Here is a 17368-nt window from a genome sequence, read left to right on the forward strand (position 1 = left end):
ATGAAATGTCTGTCCGAGGGATACCAAGGATTTGCTCCTTGGCGTGGGTTCAACTCGCGAGACAAATAACCCGGCAAGCATCCCCTTTTCATTAAAAAACATCCCACTCAGGTACAGTCCATAGAGGATGAAAAACATGAAAGAGAGGATTACAAGTTTTAGATACAGCTAAGGCCCGAAGGCTTACAAATTAAAAAGATAAGATGCCCGTAATCCCTTTCCTGTCCCTCTCTTCAGGAGGCAGGTCAAGGAGGCGAAAAGGGCAAAAGGAGCGCCTAGGCGAGCTACGGGTGCCAGAAGACACCAAGAGAACATCCCGGGGGCCGTCCGAAGGCTGGACGGCGATGGCGGCGCTGGAAGCGGGGCTCGAAGACGGGGCGGCAGGACGTCAGCACGCTGTCGAGGGCACCACGCCCTCGTACTCCGACCTGACGGCCTTGTCGCCAGCCCTCTTCCCCTTCCGCAGCCTCCCTACGCCAGCCGCCCAAGGAGACGACCCCGGGGAGTTCAAGGAGCCGGCGACACGGATGATGGGGTCGCCGGTGCCGCGCGAAGCGGCGCCCGACGCCTAGTCGGACCCGCCACCCCGCCGCCCGCTACCCTCATCGTCGCTGTCGCTCTCCTCCTCGTCACTCTCGCTCGAGGAGGAGCCTTCGCTATCGGAGGAGCTGTCCACGCAGCACTTCGCCCGAGTGCCGAAGCACCCGAAGACCTTGACGGAGAGGAGATCGCCCTCCATCAACTTAAAATGGAGGGTAAACCCCTCCATCAGGCTGTGGATACGGGCGAACGTCTTCCACCCTCGATCAAGATACATCACATTAGGGGCTGGGAATACAACGCGGACTCGCGTGCCGCTGATCCCACAGCCCCTCATGTGCAGTCTCAGTGTCTCGGGCGGGTCCAACTCCATCGCGCTCGCAAACGGAGCTGGAAGCCGGAGGCGACGACGAGGCGCCCGGCGCAGCTTGACGAAGAACTCGCAAGGGTCGTCCCCTATATGGACCGCCGTGGGGGGAGGAGCCGCCGGCGGAGGCGAAGCTGGCGCGCCGCCCCGCCCGCCTCTTCCCCGAGCGCCTCGACCTCGTCCTCGACCTCGTCCGCGACCTCGCCCCCTCCCTCTTCCCCTTATGGCTGGCTCTGCCACCACGGGCGCGGGAGAGGGAGAGATGCGCTGTCTGGCGGCGACCCTCGCCGCCACCGATGAAGGGCCTGGGTTCCCTTTCTCCATGGCGAATGAGAGAAAGGGGAGCAGAAGCTGAAGAAAGGAGGAGATGAGAGAGTGCGGGTTTCTGTGCTCCCCTCCCGCTCTTTATAAAGGAGCGAGGTGGGGGCTCGGCCGCCCCGCTCAGCGAATCAAGGCACGGGAAGAGCAGGGAGTCGGGGCCAACCCGCTGCCTCTGCTCGCGACGGCCCAGTTTCCCACTTCCACCGTCCGCGACCCCAAGCGCATGGGAGCCGCGTGGCGGGGATGCAGAACCAAGGCGACGGATGAGGCGGCCTCGCTCCGCCTCGTGATCGCGGGGAGTGGACGTCCCGAAAACCGCGCACCGGCCCCGTCCAGTAAATGCACCACGCCCCCACGCCTACCTCCGTTTAGGGAGGAGGGCGTGAACCGTCCCCATCATCGTGGCCTGACGCATGCTCGAGGGGCTTAGCCCCGCGCACGCCGCCCGCGTCACCCACGACGCCGCGTTTGACGCGTGCCGTTCTGGGCGTGCGCGGTGGGAGCGGAGAGATATGCGGCGTGACCTAGGCCGCGCGTGCCCGTGCACTGTTTTGGGCCTGGCCCAACAGCGGTCGGCACCGTGTCTGGCCCAGGCCCGGGGGCTCCTGTCGGTGTACTAGAGTAGGGGTACCCTAGTACCCCGAACTTGTGCACGGGCGGTCGCAGCATCCCGCGGCAAGGCTTGCCGGGTGACCGCCAAGACCCTCCGTGGTTCCCTTGGAGACCATTCAAGAACAAAGTACTCAAACCAAGGCCCCGGCAAGAGGAGCTTGCCGGGAAGGCCAACCAAGGCCCCGGCAAGAGGAGCTTGCCGGGAAGGCTAACCCAGGCCCCGGCAAGAGGATCTTGCCGGGAAGAGACAAGACCCCAGCAAGAGGAGCTTGCCGGGAAGGCCACTCAAGGCATACCAAGAAAGCTTGCCGCGACGCGCCCTGTGTCCCGGCAAGGCCCCGTGAGCAACAAGCTCCCAAACACGACAAGACGACGACCGCGGCAAGGAGCTTGCCGCGGGAAACCCACACTTCGTGCCCGCGCTCCAGCACACCTGCTAACGTGTCGCTCTAGGACTCTCCCAAGCACACGTGGCAGGAGGTCGCGCAGCTAGGGGTGCGCGGTGGCAAGCGGAGATGAAGAGAAGGCCATCGTGGCAAACGGTGGCGCTCCTAACGGTCACTTTTTGCACTATTTAGGCAACTCAGACGGGCATTCAATGACCCTGTCCCCTGCCGTCAGAGTTAGGTAGGATACACTGTGTCTACAGTAGCGGTAGGTGCAGCTACCGCATTCTTTTTCCATTTCTACCCCTCTCGTCTACGTTGCCACCTGTCGGTGACCCCTTGAGAGTATAAAAGGAGGCCCAAGCGCAACGTAGGGGGGGGGCTCATTCGAAACATCAGGAACACTCTCACGCTCGGTCTGGCAGCGTCCATCGCTCCTGAGCAAGAATTCAATACACACAAACAAGCAGCAGTAGGGTTTTACACATCCGTGCGGCCCGAAGCTGGGTAAAACTGCTCACGTGTACCGCCTCGATCCGCTCTTTGTGCGGCCTCCGCCCCCCTCCGAACCGAAAGGGGCCCGGTCCCCATAGGTGTTGGTGGATCAGCTTCCCCGACACGTATCCCCACATGTATTTAAGTTTTCGGTCAATACAATTCTAGCATGAATAATAAATCTTTATCATGATTTAGGAAATATAATAATAACCATTTTATTATTGCCTCTAGGGCATATTTCCATCAGTCTCTCACTTGCACTAGAGTCAATAATCTAGTTCACATCGCCATGTGATTAACACCCATATATAGTTCACATTGCCATGTGACCAACATCCAAAGAGTTTACTAGAGTCAATAATCTAGTTCACATCGCCATGTGATTAACACCAAAAGAGTACTAAGGCGTGATCATGTTTTGCTTGTGAGAGAAGTTTATTCAACGGGTTTGTCACATTCATATCCATATGTATTTTGCAAATTTCTATGCCTATAATGCTTTAGCTAATTGCTCCCACTTTCAATACGTATCCAGATTGAGACTCAGAGTCATCTGAATCGATGTCAAAGCTTGCATCGATGTAACTGTTTACAACGAACTATTTATCACCTCCATAACCGAGAAATATTTCCTTAGTCCTCTTAGGCAACTAAGGAAAATTTTGACCGTTGTCCAGTGATCTACTCCTGGATAACTATTGCACCCCCTTGCCAAATTCATGGCAAGGTACACAATAGGTCTAGTACACAACATGGTATACTTTATAGAACCTATGGCTGAGGCATAGGGAATGACTTTCATTCTCTCTCTATCTTCTAAAGTGGTCGGGCTTTGAGTCTGACTCAATTTCACACCTCATAACACAGGCAAGAACCCTTTCTTTGACTGATCCATTTTGAACTTCTTCAAACCTTTGTCAAGGTATGTGCTTTGTGAAAGTCCTATTAAGCGTCTCGATCTATCCCTATAGATCTTGATGCCCAATATATAAATAGCTTCACCGAGGTCTTTCATTGAAAAATTCTTATTCAATTATCCTTTTATGCTATCCAAAAATTCTATATCATTTCCAATCAACAATATGTCATCCACATATAATATCAAAAATGCTATAGAGCTCCCACCCACTTTCTTGTAAATACAGGCTTCACCATAAGTCTGTATAAAACCATATGCTTTGATCACATCATCAAAGCGTATATTCCAACTCTGAGATGCTTGCACCAGTCCATAAATGGATCGCTGGAGCTTGCACACTTTGTTAGCACCTTTAGGATCGACAAAACCTTGTGGTTGCATCATATACAACTCTTCTTTAAGAAACCCGTTAAAGAATGCAATTTTGACATCCATTTGCCAGATTTCATAATCATATAATGCGGTAATTACTAACATGATTCAGACAGACTTAAGCATCGCTATAGGTGAGAAGGTCTCATCGTAGTCAACTCCTTGAACTTGTCAGAAACCTTTTGTGACAAGTCGAGCTTTATTGGCAGTGATATTGCCATCAGTGTCCGTCTTCCTCTTGAAGATCCATTTATTTTCAATGGCCTACTAATCATTGGGCAAGTCTACCAAAGTCCACACTTTGTTCTCATACATGGATCCTATCTCAGATTTCATGGCCTCAAGCCATTTGTCGGAATCTGGGATCACCAAAACTTCTTCATAGTTCTAGGTTCGCCGTTGTCTAACAACATGACTTCCAGGACATGATTACCATACCACTGTGGTGCGGAATATGTTCTGGTCGACCTATGAAGTTCGGTAGTAACTTCATCTGAAGTTTCATGATCATCATCATTAGCTTCCTCTCTAGTTTGTGTGGGCATCATGGGAACGGTTTTCTCTGATGTGCTACTTTACAATTCGGGAGAAGGTACAATTACCTCATCAAGTTCTACTTTCCTCCCACTCACTTCTTTCGAGAGAAACTCCTTCTCTAGATAGGATCCATTCTTGGCAACAAAGATCTTGCCTTCAAATCTGTGGTAGAAGGTGTACCCAATTGTTTCCTTAGGGTATCCTATGAATCACTACTATAGGATGCTGCTAACGCGACACTATGATCAGAGACCCTTCGACAAAACTGTTTGTGATGCAATAATCGCAAACGGCGGTGTAAAAAACCCATCAAAAAGGTGCAAAACGTTTGCGATGATGGATGCATCAAACACAGTTCAAATTTTAGTTGCGTGTGCGATGCCGGGTATATGGTTCAGTTCAATTAACTGTTTGCGATGATGAGGAACAAATGAAACATGTAGTCAGATGAAGGTGTGTGCGATATATATCATATGGTTCACTTGGATGAACTATTTGTGATTAGGAAACACAAAAGAAACGGCTAGCCAGATCAAAGTGTGTGCGATATACGACATGCGGTTCACTTGGATGAACTGTTTGCTTTGAGCCAAGAGAACATAAATGGTTCAATATAACAAGATGTGTGTGATACGCGGCAAACAGGTCTGTAATAAAAAATGTGTGTGAAGACCGATAATAACACAGACAATTGCTGCTAATAAGCCGTGTGTGTTTTGGGCAAATGCTTGGTGGTATACAATTGTCAGCGATTGATGAAATCATCACCAACGGGTTCCCTAGTATTGTCCGTGTGCGATGTCATTGCACACAGAACAACAACATATGTACTTACAACCTATAAGGACTTGATTCCATAAACAGATTGAACATCGAATTACATATGTGGCTAGTACACACATGACCTTTGCACACACGAAAGTACGTTCCAAAATTCCTAGGAAACTCAAATAATGTATAAAAAGGCAAAACGAACCGTGAATAATTTCATATTTTTAGGACGATGCTACTATATATAGTTGCATGTTGCCTCTGTAAAATAAATCAAGGCGGGAAGAGACAGCGTATGTCGTTTCGCACACATAGGTGACAAGGTCCCTCTGGGAACCATGGGCCTTTTTGAGAGAAGCTCCAGTTAGTAAGAAGTTTGTACCAAAACTTGTCCCGAATTGGACTAATTTTTTACCACAACATGTTGGTGCTATGTCATAACACCATGCCGAGTTTCATGATTTTGAGGCGAGTTTTGGATTTACAGTAATTTTAAAACCAGGTTTCTCAATGTTTACCATCGAGTCGGCACCGCCCTGGATAGGCTTTTTCCTCGTGGGTCCCAAATGAAAAATCCAAATCTGTCACTACCATGCAACTTTTCTTATTAAGAATTACAGCCCATTTGGTGTGCTAGCTAAAAATAAGTTTGTGGGTGCTGGTGGGCGCTAAGAACTTGCAGGTTCTGTAATGAACAAAGATCTCGAGGATCCCTCAAGAGTGATGTTCTTTCCTTATGTTGTGAATGCTTATAATATTTATGTCTTAATTAAAGAAATGGCAAGCCATTGGCCCAATATGAAAGAAAATATGGGTCAAAACCGAGTTGAAAAGGGAAAAAATATCTAACTCCAGCTTACAAAAAGTACAAAAGCACGAGGATTAATTTCTCATCAGGTTTAGACAAATTCCAGATTAAACAGGACAATGACATCTAACTCAACCAAAGATTTCGGCAGTCACAATCAAATGGATCGATCTGATCCATAAAATCAATCCCCGGCCAGAAATTCTACTGGTACATGATGACAAGCTGTTGTAAATAGAAGCCAAACACGATCAAAAGCCCTTAGGTCCACCTAAAACTTCTTTTTATGTTGTTCAACACTTGCAGCCGTAAGAAATTTCTTGTCAAAAAATTTAATCCTCACGGACAATAGTGCCCTCGCATTCAACATGAAGAATGTGACAAAGCTAGTGTTTGCGTTGTTGGATGCATATCCTTCCAGTGTTATTGTCTTCAAACGAATGTCATGAGATCTGAGAAAATCCCGGTGCTTCTTGAACCATCGATTGGTTATACTTTTTTCTCCATGTGTTAGTGTCTGAATAGAGATGAAGATTGAAAACAATTAATGTCTAAAAAAGATTATGTTGAAAGAGTGATAGCTTAACGATTAATTATAGTACATTATATATGGGCTTTCAATGTGCGTGAAATCATCACCTTTATACACAAATTCTCTAGACATGGAAAGCATTGCAGCAAGCCAATAATCGTGTTCATATCAAAACACCACATACTGATATGTAAGGTCTTGACAGAATCCACCACCACTGATAGGATGGTCAAGCTCTTCATTGAGCATAGAACATAATATTAGTACCAAAAGTGTACTCCAAGATGATACTTAACTTATGCACACAAATGAAAAAGGGAGATTAAAAAAGTTTACGTGAATAATATACAGTACCTCAATAGGTTGGAGCCAAAAACCATCTTGAACCATCTAAAAGGATCACGAATTGCACCCAAGGTCTCCAGTTTAGGCGCAGAGACTATAGTTATTTGCGAAGGTACTATACCCAAATCAAGGAGCAACCTTTGAAGTGAAGGGGCATCTTCGATGATGAGATCATGTCCAAAAAAACAAATTCCCATGCTTACAAGGTGGGGCTTTATTTTGAGACAAGATATATGAATTTCCATTGCAAAAACAAGCAGCAAGCGCTCCAGGGCAGGGCAGCTGGAGTGGATGATGCTGTGCAGTGCGGCCTCCGACAGATCAACCACCACAACCGCAAGTTTTTTTAGCAGTGGGAGTCGAAGCATTTGTACCAGACTGTCTGCTAGATGGCACTAGGCAAAGGTGGCAGTGTGGAGAGAGGAGGAAAACCACGTGATGGACATCGGTGGTGAAGGCACATATACATCGGTTCGTGGTATGTTACATACATAGTCATGGTAGAACTCAAGATGCTAGAGTTTATCGAATTGATGGGATGTCAGCCAGGCGGCCACCATGCAGGGTATGTCCAGCAGGTAGCATGCCGGGATGCAGATGCATTGAACGGAGCCTTGGTGGGAGGAGATGATGGCTCTGGGGAGATCAGAATCATCATCGAGAGATAGCTGACGATAGTCGAGATTAAGAGGCGCGGTGCGCCACAGAGTGCACCACCGAGATGCGAGGACTTGTGTGCGGCAGCCATCCTTGGTGGGGAGAAGGGAGATGATCTCCCCAAGGATGCCGTCTGGGAGATCGCTGATGCGGTCCACCGGGGGATTCTACTGGTTCCTCGGGTCCAAGGGGGCATTTCTGTCTGCATAGCCGGGTCCAAGATCTACACCCAGCGGCGGCGCTGGCCGGAGCCTGATCTGTGTACATACCAATCTGAAAGAAAAAAATGGCATAACATGTAGGACATTTGAAATCAATTCTCAAGACCAGGAAGAAAAAAAGGCACAAACATATATGTAGGACATTGAAAATCAATTCTCAAGATCTGGCCATGAATTATTAGCACGCAAGCTAACCCTAGTCGGATTATTAGCAAAAATCATTTGTACAGAACAAACAATTAATCACTAACTCTATGCGGGTAACATTCAAACAATCAATACACTACACGCATCTAACAGATCTTAATTACTCTGATTTCATGGACTGAGAGTACATAACCATAGGATTTGTATTCCAGAAAACACATGATATGTTTGCCGCATAAATGGGTATATAGATGACTAACCGGTTTTTCGTCGCAGTTGCAGTCGTTGTCGGAGTTGCTGTTGACCTTCGACTCCGGCTGGGGGGGGGGCATGACAGTGCCGGCGAAGTCAAGGTCATGTTGCTGCCCGCGCGAGACCTTGTCGGCGGCGGCAGAAACCTCTGGGCCCAGTTTCACGCATTGTGCGGGTGCTTCACCAGCCCCGACGTCGCCAGTCCCTCCGATGGGGCACTTCGGCGCTATCATCATACACTCCAGAGTCTAGACATTGGTGACCACTATGGACCGGGGGTGCGGCCGCCTATTATGGCCAGCGGCTCGGGCGCACAATCAATACATACCTGTGGGAGCGAGGCTGGCTACGGTCAAAAGCTATCTCGCCTCTCGGCAAGCCTGCGCGGCGGACTTCTGCCATTCCTACCATCATTTCACACAGCTACTCGCACGCCTCCCCGTCAATACGCACACCTACACGCACGCCTCCTAGTATGCCTGCACGGTGGACTGCTCGCATGCGTCCCGTCAACTCATGCTTGCTCGCACGACACATGGGGCATGTGGTAGCACATATATTTTTTGGTCTATTTTCTGCCGCTTTACTGCTTAACTGAACCGTTTGCGTTGAAGAGATATACAAATCCTGTGTGGAACAGCTCGCACACTTCCCGGTGAACCTGCGCACCAAACTAGTTTCCGATTTACTAGAATTTAAAAACCAGATATCTCAACATTTTGCTGGCGATCAACAGTGCCCTGGTGTTTGAAATTCATTCCCATTTCTTGCATGGGACCTAAGCATGCACCCAAGGACACATATTTGATTTTTCAACCAATTTATATGCACTGGAGCATGTGCATGTATTTCAAATTTGAATTATGCACATAAAATGCCTAGAAAACCCAGTTAATGTATAAAGGTGTCCAAACGAGCCCCGAAAAATTCCAAAACTTAACACAACACTCCTGTTGTTCTATGTTGACACTAGAATTTTTTTGAAAGCAATAAGAGGAAACGGATATTGTTTCGTCCCCAAAGGTGGCACGTTCCCTACCGAAACCACCAGGCTTGTTGTGAGAAGCTCTGATTTGTGAGAAGCTTATACCCAAACCTGGTCCAAATGGGACAATTTTTTTACCACGACATGGTGATGCCGCTCCATGGTACCATGCCAAGTTTCATGAATTTCAGACGAGTTTTGGATTTACTAGAATTTTAAAACTAGGCATCTCAACGTTTTGCCGACAATCACTAGTGCCCTGGTGCTTGAAATTCGTTCCCATTTCTTGCATGGGACCTAAGCATGCTCCCAAGGACACATATTTGACTTTTCAACCAATTTATATGCACTGGAGCATGTATTTCAAATTTGAATTATGCACATAAAATTCCTAGAAAACCCAGTTAATGTATAAAAATGTCCAAACGAGCCCCGAAAAATTCCAAAACTTAACACAACACTCTTGTTGTTGTATGTTGACACTAGAATTTTTTTGAAAGCAATAAGAGGCAACGGATATCGTTTCGTCCCCAAAGGCGACACGTTCCCTACCAAAACCACCAGGCTTGTTGTGAGAAGCTCTGGTTTGTGAGAAGCTTATACCCAAACCTGCCCCAAATGCGACAAAATTTTTACCACGGCATGTTGATGCCGCTCCATGATAGCATGCCAAGTTTCATGAATTTCAGACAAGTTTTGGATTTACTAGAATTTAAAAACCAGGTGTCTCAATGTTTTGCCGGCAATCAACAATGCCCAGGTGTTTGAAATTCATTCCCATTTCTTGCATGGGACCTAATTAAGCATGCACCCAAGGACAAATTATTTGCTTTTTCAACCAATTTATATGCACTGGAGCATGTGCATGTATTTAAAATTTGAATTATGCACATAAAATGCCTAGAAAACCCAGTTAATGTATAAAAATGTCCAAACGAGCTCCGAAAAATTCCAAAAATTAACACAACACTCATGTTGTTCTATGTTGACACTAGAAAATTTTTAAAAGCAATAAGAGGCAACATATATCATTTCATCCCCAAAGGTGGCACGTTCCCTACTGAAATCACCAGGCTTATTGTGAGAAGCTCTGGTTTGTGAGAAGCTTATACACAAACCTGCCCCAAATGGGACAATTTTTTTACCATGGCATGCTGATGCCGCTCCATGATACCATGCCAAGTTTCATGAATTTCAAACGAGTTTTGGATTTACTAGAATTTAAAAACCAGGTATCTTAATGTTTTGCTGGAAATTAACAGTGCCCTGGTGTTTGAAATTCATTCCCATTTCTTGCATGGGGCCTAATTAAGCATGCACCCAAGGACACATTTTTGATTTTTCAACAAATTTATATGCACTGGAGCATGTGCATGTATTTCAAATTTGCATTATGCACATGAAATGCCTAGAAAACCTAGTTAATGTATAAAAATGTCCAAACAAGCCCCGAAAAATTCCAAAACTTAACACAACACTCCTATTCTTCTATGTTGACACTAGAAATTTTTTGGAACCAATAAGAGGCAACGGATACCATTTCGTTCCCAAAGGTGGCACGTCCCCTACCGAAATCACCAGGCTTGTTGTGAGAAGCTCTGGTTTGTGAGAAGCTTATATCCAAACCTGCCCCAAATGGGACAAATTTTTTACCATGGTAGTTGATGCCGCTCCATGATACCGTGCTAAGTTTCATGAATTTTAGATGAGTTTTGGATTTACTAGAATTTCAAAACCAGGTATCTCAACATTTTGCCGGCAATGAACAGTGCCCTGGTGTTTGAAATTCATTCACATTTCTTGCATGGGACCTAAGCATGCACCCAATGACACATATTTGATTTTTCAACCAAGTTATTTGTGCTGGAGCATGTGCATGCATTTCAAATTTGAATTATGCACATAAAATGCCTAGAAAACCCAGTTAATGTATAAAAATGTCCAAACAAACCCCGAAAATTTCCAAAACTTAACACAACACTCCTGTTGTTCTATGTTGATACTAGAAATTTTTTGAAAGCAATAAGAGGCAATGAATATCGTTTCGTCCCCAAAGGTGCCGTGGTGTTCGAAATTCATCCCCATTTCTTGGATGGGACATAAGCATAAACCCATGGACATAAGCAGATAAAAGGTCTAGCCATTCAAACACCGTCCATTGCCGCTGTGACCCCATTATGTAATTCAAATCAAGATGGAAAATCAAGTAGATCCCACACAGTTTATTATCACCAACCATGTGAGATGCAGTACAAAATATCCTGGAGCACCGTCGATGTATAGTACGCCTATGGCTTATGTGAGAAGGTGCGTCGGCTACAGTCCACAGTATTACTGCCTCGTAATCTTGAAAATATCTACCGCCTGGAAGGTTTTAATGTTTGATAGCACATGATTAGTATGTGCGGACCGTGTGTGATGTCTGATACTCCCGCTTTGCTTCAGTCCCTTGATTCAAATTTCCAGTAGCCCCGGCATTTTACTCCCGCCTCTGCATCCCTCGCAATCTCAAAAATATATGCTCGCCCTTGATCCAAATTTTTAGTAGCCCCGCCTTGTTACACCCGCCTAGTAAAATTTTCAGTTGCCGCAATATTTCCTCAAACACCACCTTGCCTCCCCTCCACACACATCACACACTCCCCAAAACCTCCACTCACACAGACACACACCACCCTCGAAAGCATTGGTAGGTCGCCGCCATCGCCGGTGCCTCCACCCTCAACCTCTGCCTGTGTGCCGGGGAGCTCGAGGAGCCAATGGCCAAAAAGAGGTTTATCGCAGCCTTTTTGCCCGACACCGGGGAGCTGGCTGCCAGGTGTCCCCGTTGTCCTCCGCATGCTCAATCCGCCGTCGTTGGTCCTCCGATCCGCCCACCGCCGCGCCCCTACATCGGTTCGAGGACTTCCCTGTTCTCCCTTGGACCCGGCAACCGACGAGGTCCTACCTCGGGGTCCGGCAGTGGCGGTGGGGGACGTGGGTCGTCGAGATTACAGATCGGGAGACCCACACCCGTCGGTGGCTCGGTAGCTTCCACACAGCCGAGCTCGCGGCCATGGAGTACGACTGCTGGCAGGTATGCTACCACGGCGCGGCAGCTAGGCTCAATTTCCCCTTCGGCACACATCTGGTCGAGCTCGTTCCGCCGGAGCCTGGGGTGGTGAGCTCGGCTATGGCGCGGGAGGACTGCGAGGCGTGTGAGTTCCTCGAGGCCGAGGCCGCCGACGAGGCCTACATGCAAGAGCTCTGCTTGCATCACCCGAAGCTCATGGAGGCGGAGCGGGCGATCTTTTCCGGTGCGGAGGGCAACGAGGTTATCGCGCTCTCCTCCAATGACGAGGTCGAAGGCGGCGAGGACGGCGGCCCGGAGGGCAGCAAGGTTATCGTGCTCTCCTCCGATGACGAGGTCGAAGGCGGCGGCATGGAGGGCGTCGAGGTGGGCCCCAAGGACGAGGAGATCGACGTCAATGAGTGGAGGAGTGCCTTCCCAACGACCCCGACGACGGCACCAGCCCAGACCCGGCTCGCGGCACACCGTACATGACGAGGAAGGATTGGCTCGACCTCTACTTCAACCGAAAGTAGTTCAGCTTAGTTTAAATTTATGTTTTATGTTCGGTTATGCAAAACTATCTGTGTTTATGTTTGAATGCATGCTACTTTCGGTTGAACCTGCTTTGAACTTGATCAAATTGAAGTTTACAACCTTAAGTTTAGGGGATCGACTAGAAAAGGCCAAACATTGTTGGAGTATATATATATCCACTAAGGGTTTTAGTCCTTTAACTTTGTAAGGATTGGCTAGAGATGGCCTTATGACTTGTTTATTTTAGTTCTTCACAATGTGATGCTCTATATATGCAACTATTTGCCGTGAAGTTCAATTTCATCAATAACGGTTTCAACAATACCACTATGAATCACGAGATTTGGTTGTTGTTAAGGATATTGCAGTTAACATGCCTTTTCATTTTTTGAACGATAACTAGTGTACTTTAGACCTACACAATACCAGTTTGAATGACTATTTGCTTGTTTTTAAATGTTATGCCTGATGCAGTTAACACACCTTTCCACTTCTTTTTTTGCTTAACTAGCGTGCTTAAGCCTACACACTTAAGCTATGATTTGTAGATTATTTGTATACCATGGATATATTTGGTTGATGTTTAGCCTGTTGTGCTTAACATGCCTTTATATTTACTCATACATGACAATATTGAGAACAGTTTTGTCTTCCATCGAGGTTAGTTTCATCGCATTGCTTATATGTACTCACTGTTCAGGATATCGGTAGCTGGTACCATATAGCCTGGGGCTGATAAAGGATTAGTCATCAAATCTGATATTTCACTGAATATATCTGTAACCCATTTATCAATAGGTCAACTAGAGCCATATTTAATATATCTGAGGCTACATAGCAACATGCATTGTACTGAATGACTAAATATGCAATCCCAGGCTACATAGCAACAAGGAAGAGTGTTACCTTAATGTTCTGATGATGTCTAGATATACATGTAACAAAATCTTATATAATGGGATGGAGGGAGTGTTGTAATACATCATTTTCAATTGTTGTTTAGCTTCTAATATTAACTTGGTGCTTTTAGGTACATATATCATTGCCAAAGATCCACACTTCGACCCTTTCTGCATATGGGGCAATGAGATATTCATGAACCATCATCAAGTGAGGAAACTGATAAAGATTGTTATTAAAATGAGTCAAAAGATGTCAATCAAACTATTTGTTTACACTTTATGCAAGACAACAGTGAACTGCAGGATGGTAAGTAATAACCATGTAGCCTTCTTTTTACTGTCCGTAATGAGTTGTGTTAGATGACAATGTCTAAATCTTTTTTCTTTTGCAGTGGATCCTGAAGCAGCTTACTCAAGATTAACTCTCAAACTACATGATTGACAGCCGACCATCACAAGGGGTTGGACTAGAGTGCTGCATGCCTTCTGCATGTAGGAGAGCACAATAGGGCCATTCCGGTTCACCTTGTTCAGCAACCAGATTGTATGTCGCCTCTTTCTTTACCATCTGTGATAGTACAAGTATAGAACCCTGGTTCATCATTCTTTATTTGGTGCTTATGTAATTCTTAAACATGTGTACCTGTGAATCGAATAATGCATTGGTTGTTTGAACCCGATGGATATGAATAAAACCATAGCCTACTTTCAAGTTTAAATTAGGTACAATTTTAAATAACAACAATTAAATTAGGGATAAATTACGGTGTGCAGGTCATTACGGCGCACACGGTTAATAAAGCACAGTGTGTGCGATATACATCATAATCCGACACGGTTCACAGAGAGGAAACATATGTAACAATGCACACAGTTGTCGTTTGCAAAGCATGTGTGATGACAGACACTATCACATACGGTGCGGAAAAACTAAATGTGTGTGATTGTCTACCTATCGTACATGATTTATAATCATGAACTGTTTGTGATGTGCTAGGCATCGTAAAACTCCCGTGCCTGGAATCTTCCTGGAAAACTCCCGTGCCTGGAATCTGCCTGGTTTTAGGTAAAACCTTAAAAATTTGACCGTGATGGCAATGCGAGCACAAACGAGTAGCAAGGATAAAATGTTTCGTATATTCGAGATATAGGAAACGGTTATATAGGGACAACGGTATGCATCAAGGCTCCCTATCCCCGACGGTTTCTGGGTCATGTGGGAAGGACCCCCCTATCGCCGTCACTCACTAGGCGACGGTTTCAAATGCCGTCACAGAAAGGGGTTAAAAACCGTTTGTATAACACCGACGCGTACCAATGAATACACACTTCTCCGATTTAGGTTCTTGCTTTATCAGGCTGAAGCCTTTTGACATAAGCGTTGCATCCCCAAACTTTAAGAAACGACAACTTAGGTTTCTCATCAAACCATAGTTCATATGGTATTTCTTTATCCTAACAATCTTTCTGAGTTTCTTGACTTGATTGATATTCATGGACAACTCATTTCCCCATATGCAAAAAGGGTCGAACAGTGGGTCAAAATCTCTGACATCAGGACCTACATGTGCAAGACCAAATTGTTAAAAACCTAAATATTAGAATGGTTCCTGCAATTGCACAATAATGTGCTATTAGACAACATACCATGCACGTGCTAACCTCGATTGTAAACCTCAGTGCTTACCATTGTTTCCCTGCAACACATATAAGGTAGTTAGTCATCAGGTTAAGTAAGGGTTCGCATTCTATCAGTAAAATATGTTGATGAAAAATAAGCACATAGAAGATTCATCGGATTAATTCAATCCACATGGAAAACCCATTTATCCAAACCAAGCATGATTAAGAACTAGGAAATATAGCACTTGTGTTTCTCATGTATTAAGTGCAACCAAATTCGATTTATTCCTCACATGCACAACAATACAAAATTCTACCAACAACAATTGGACATCGGATTGCAGAATTGAACCAAGCAGTTAACAAAACACCACAACAAATGAAGCAAACATTAACTGAGCACCACAGTGCACAATATAACATACTCCTAATAGAAGATCAAACAGTTAACCAAACCAAGCATGCTTAACAACTTGGAAATATAGAAATTGTATTTGTTTCTCATGTATTCAGTACAACCAAATTCAATTTATTCCTCACACGGTATACAATAACAGAATGCACCCACAACAATTGAACATCGCAATGCAGAATTGAACTGAACAGTTAACTAAACATCACAACAAATGAACCAAACGTTAATTGAGCACCACATTGCACAATATAACATACTCCTAATAGAAGATCAGACAGTTAACCAAACCAAGCATGCTTAACAACTTGGCAATATCGCAATTGTATTTATTTCTCATGTATTTATTACAGCCAAATTTAATTATTCCTCACATGGTATACAATAACAGAATGCACCCACAACCATTAAACATCGCATTGCAGAATTGAACGAAACCATTAACTAAACAACACAAAAAATGAACCAAACGTTAACTGAGCACCACATTGCACAATATAACATACTCCTAATAGAAGATCAGAAAGTTAAACAAACCAAGCATGCTTAACAACTTGGAAATATAGAGATTGTATTTGTTTCTCATGTATTTAGTACAACCAAATTCGATTTACTTCTCACATGGTATACAATAATATAATGCACCCACAACTATTGAACATCACATTGCAGAATTGAACCAAACTGTTAACTAAACACCAAAACAAATGAACCAAATGTTAACTAGCACCACATTGCACAATGTATAACCAAACCAAGCATGCTTGACAACTTGGAAATATAGCAATTGTTCGTTTCTCATGTATTTTGTAAAGATAAATTTGATTTATTTATCACATGGAAGACAATACAAAATTGCAGCCTGAAGAATTGAACATCACATTTGCAGAACTGAACCAAACAGTTAACTGAAGATGACAACTAATTAACCAAACAGTTAATAAGTGAGCACCACACTACACAACATACATAACATATAAACTAGAGCAACAGATTGCATGGTAAAATTAGATAGCAAATGCACTAGAATTTGTTAAGGAAAGGCATGAGCAGCACACACAACGGGTAAACCGAGCATGCTTAACTAGCATAGCTAGCAATTGGCAAGGTGCTCCTCCAAGATCTCGGGGTCGACACGAATGGCAGCCATCGCGACCTCATCTGCGCATTGCTTCTCCGCTGCCAAATGCTCCTTGAGGTCCTAGCTATACAGCGTGCATCATGGCTTATGGCGGCGCTTACTTGGTGGAGGGGTCGGTGATTTGGGTGGAAGGTGTCATGCCGGCGGTTGGGGCATGTGGGATGTGGAAGGAGGAGGAGGATGGGGGTCGGGTGTGGATTACCTGCCTGGATAGACGAGGCCGAGAAGTGTGAAGGAGGGTCGCCGACGAGGATGCGACGCTGCAAGCAAGGAGTGAAGGTTTCAACTTGGAAAGGAAGGCGAAAATAGGGGAAATGTGGCTTTTGGTTAGGGGGCGGGTGCGGCGAGGTAGATATTTCTGCGAAAGCTAAAAATTTGGAATCGGTTCAGCGAAAAAACCGGCGCACAAAGTGTCATCAGACATGGTCCCTTAT

Source organism: Triticum aestivum, chromosome 3A (assembly GCF_018294505.1).
Source record: "Triticum aestivum cultivar Chinese Spring chromosome 3A, IWGSC CS RefSeq v2.1, whole genome shotgun sequence".
NCBI lineage: Eukaryota > Viridiplantae > Streptophyta > Magnoliopsida > Poales > Poaceae > Triticum > Triticum aestivum.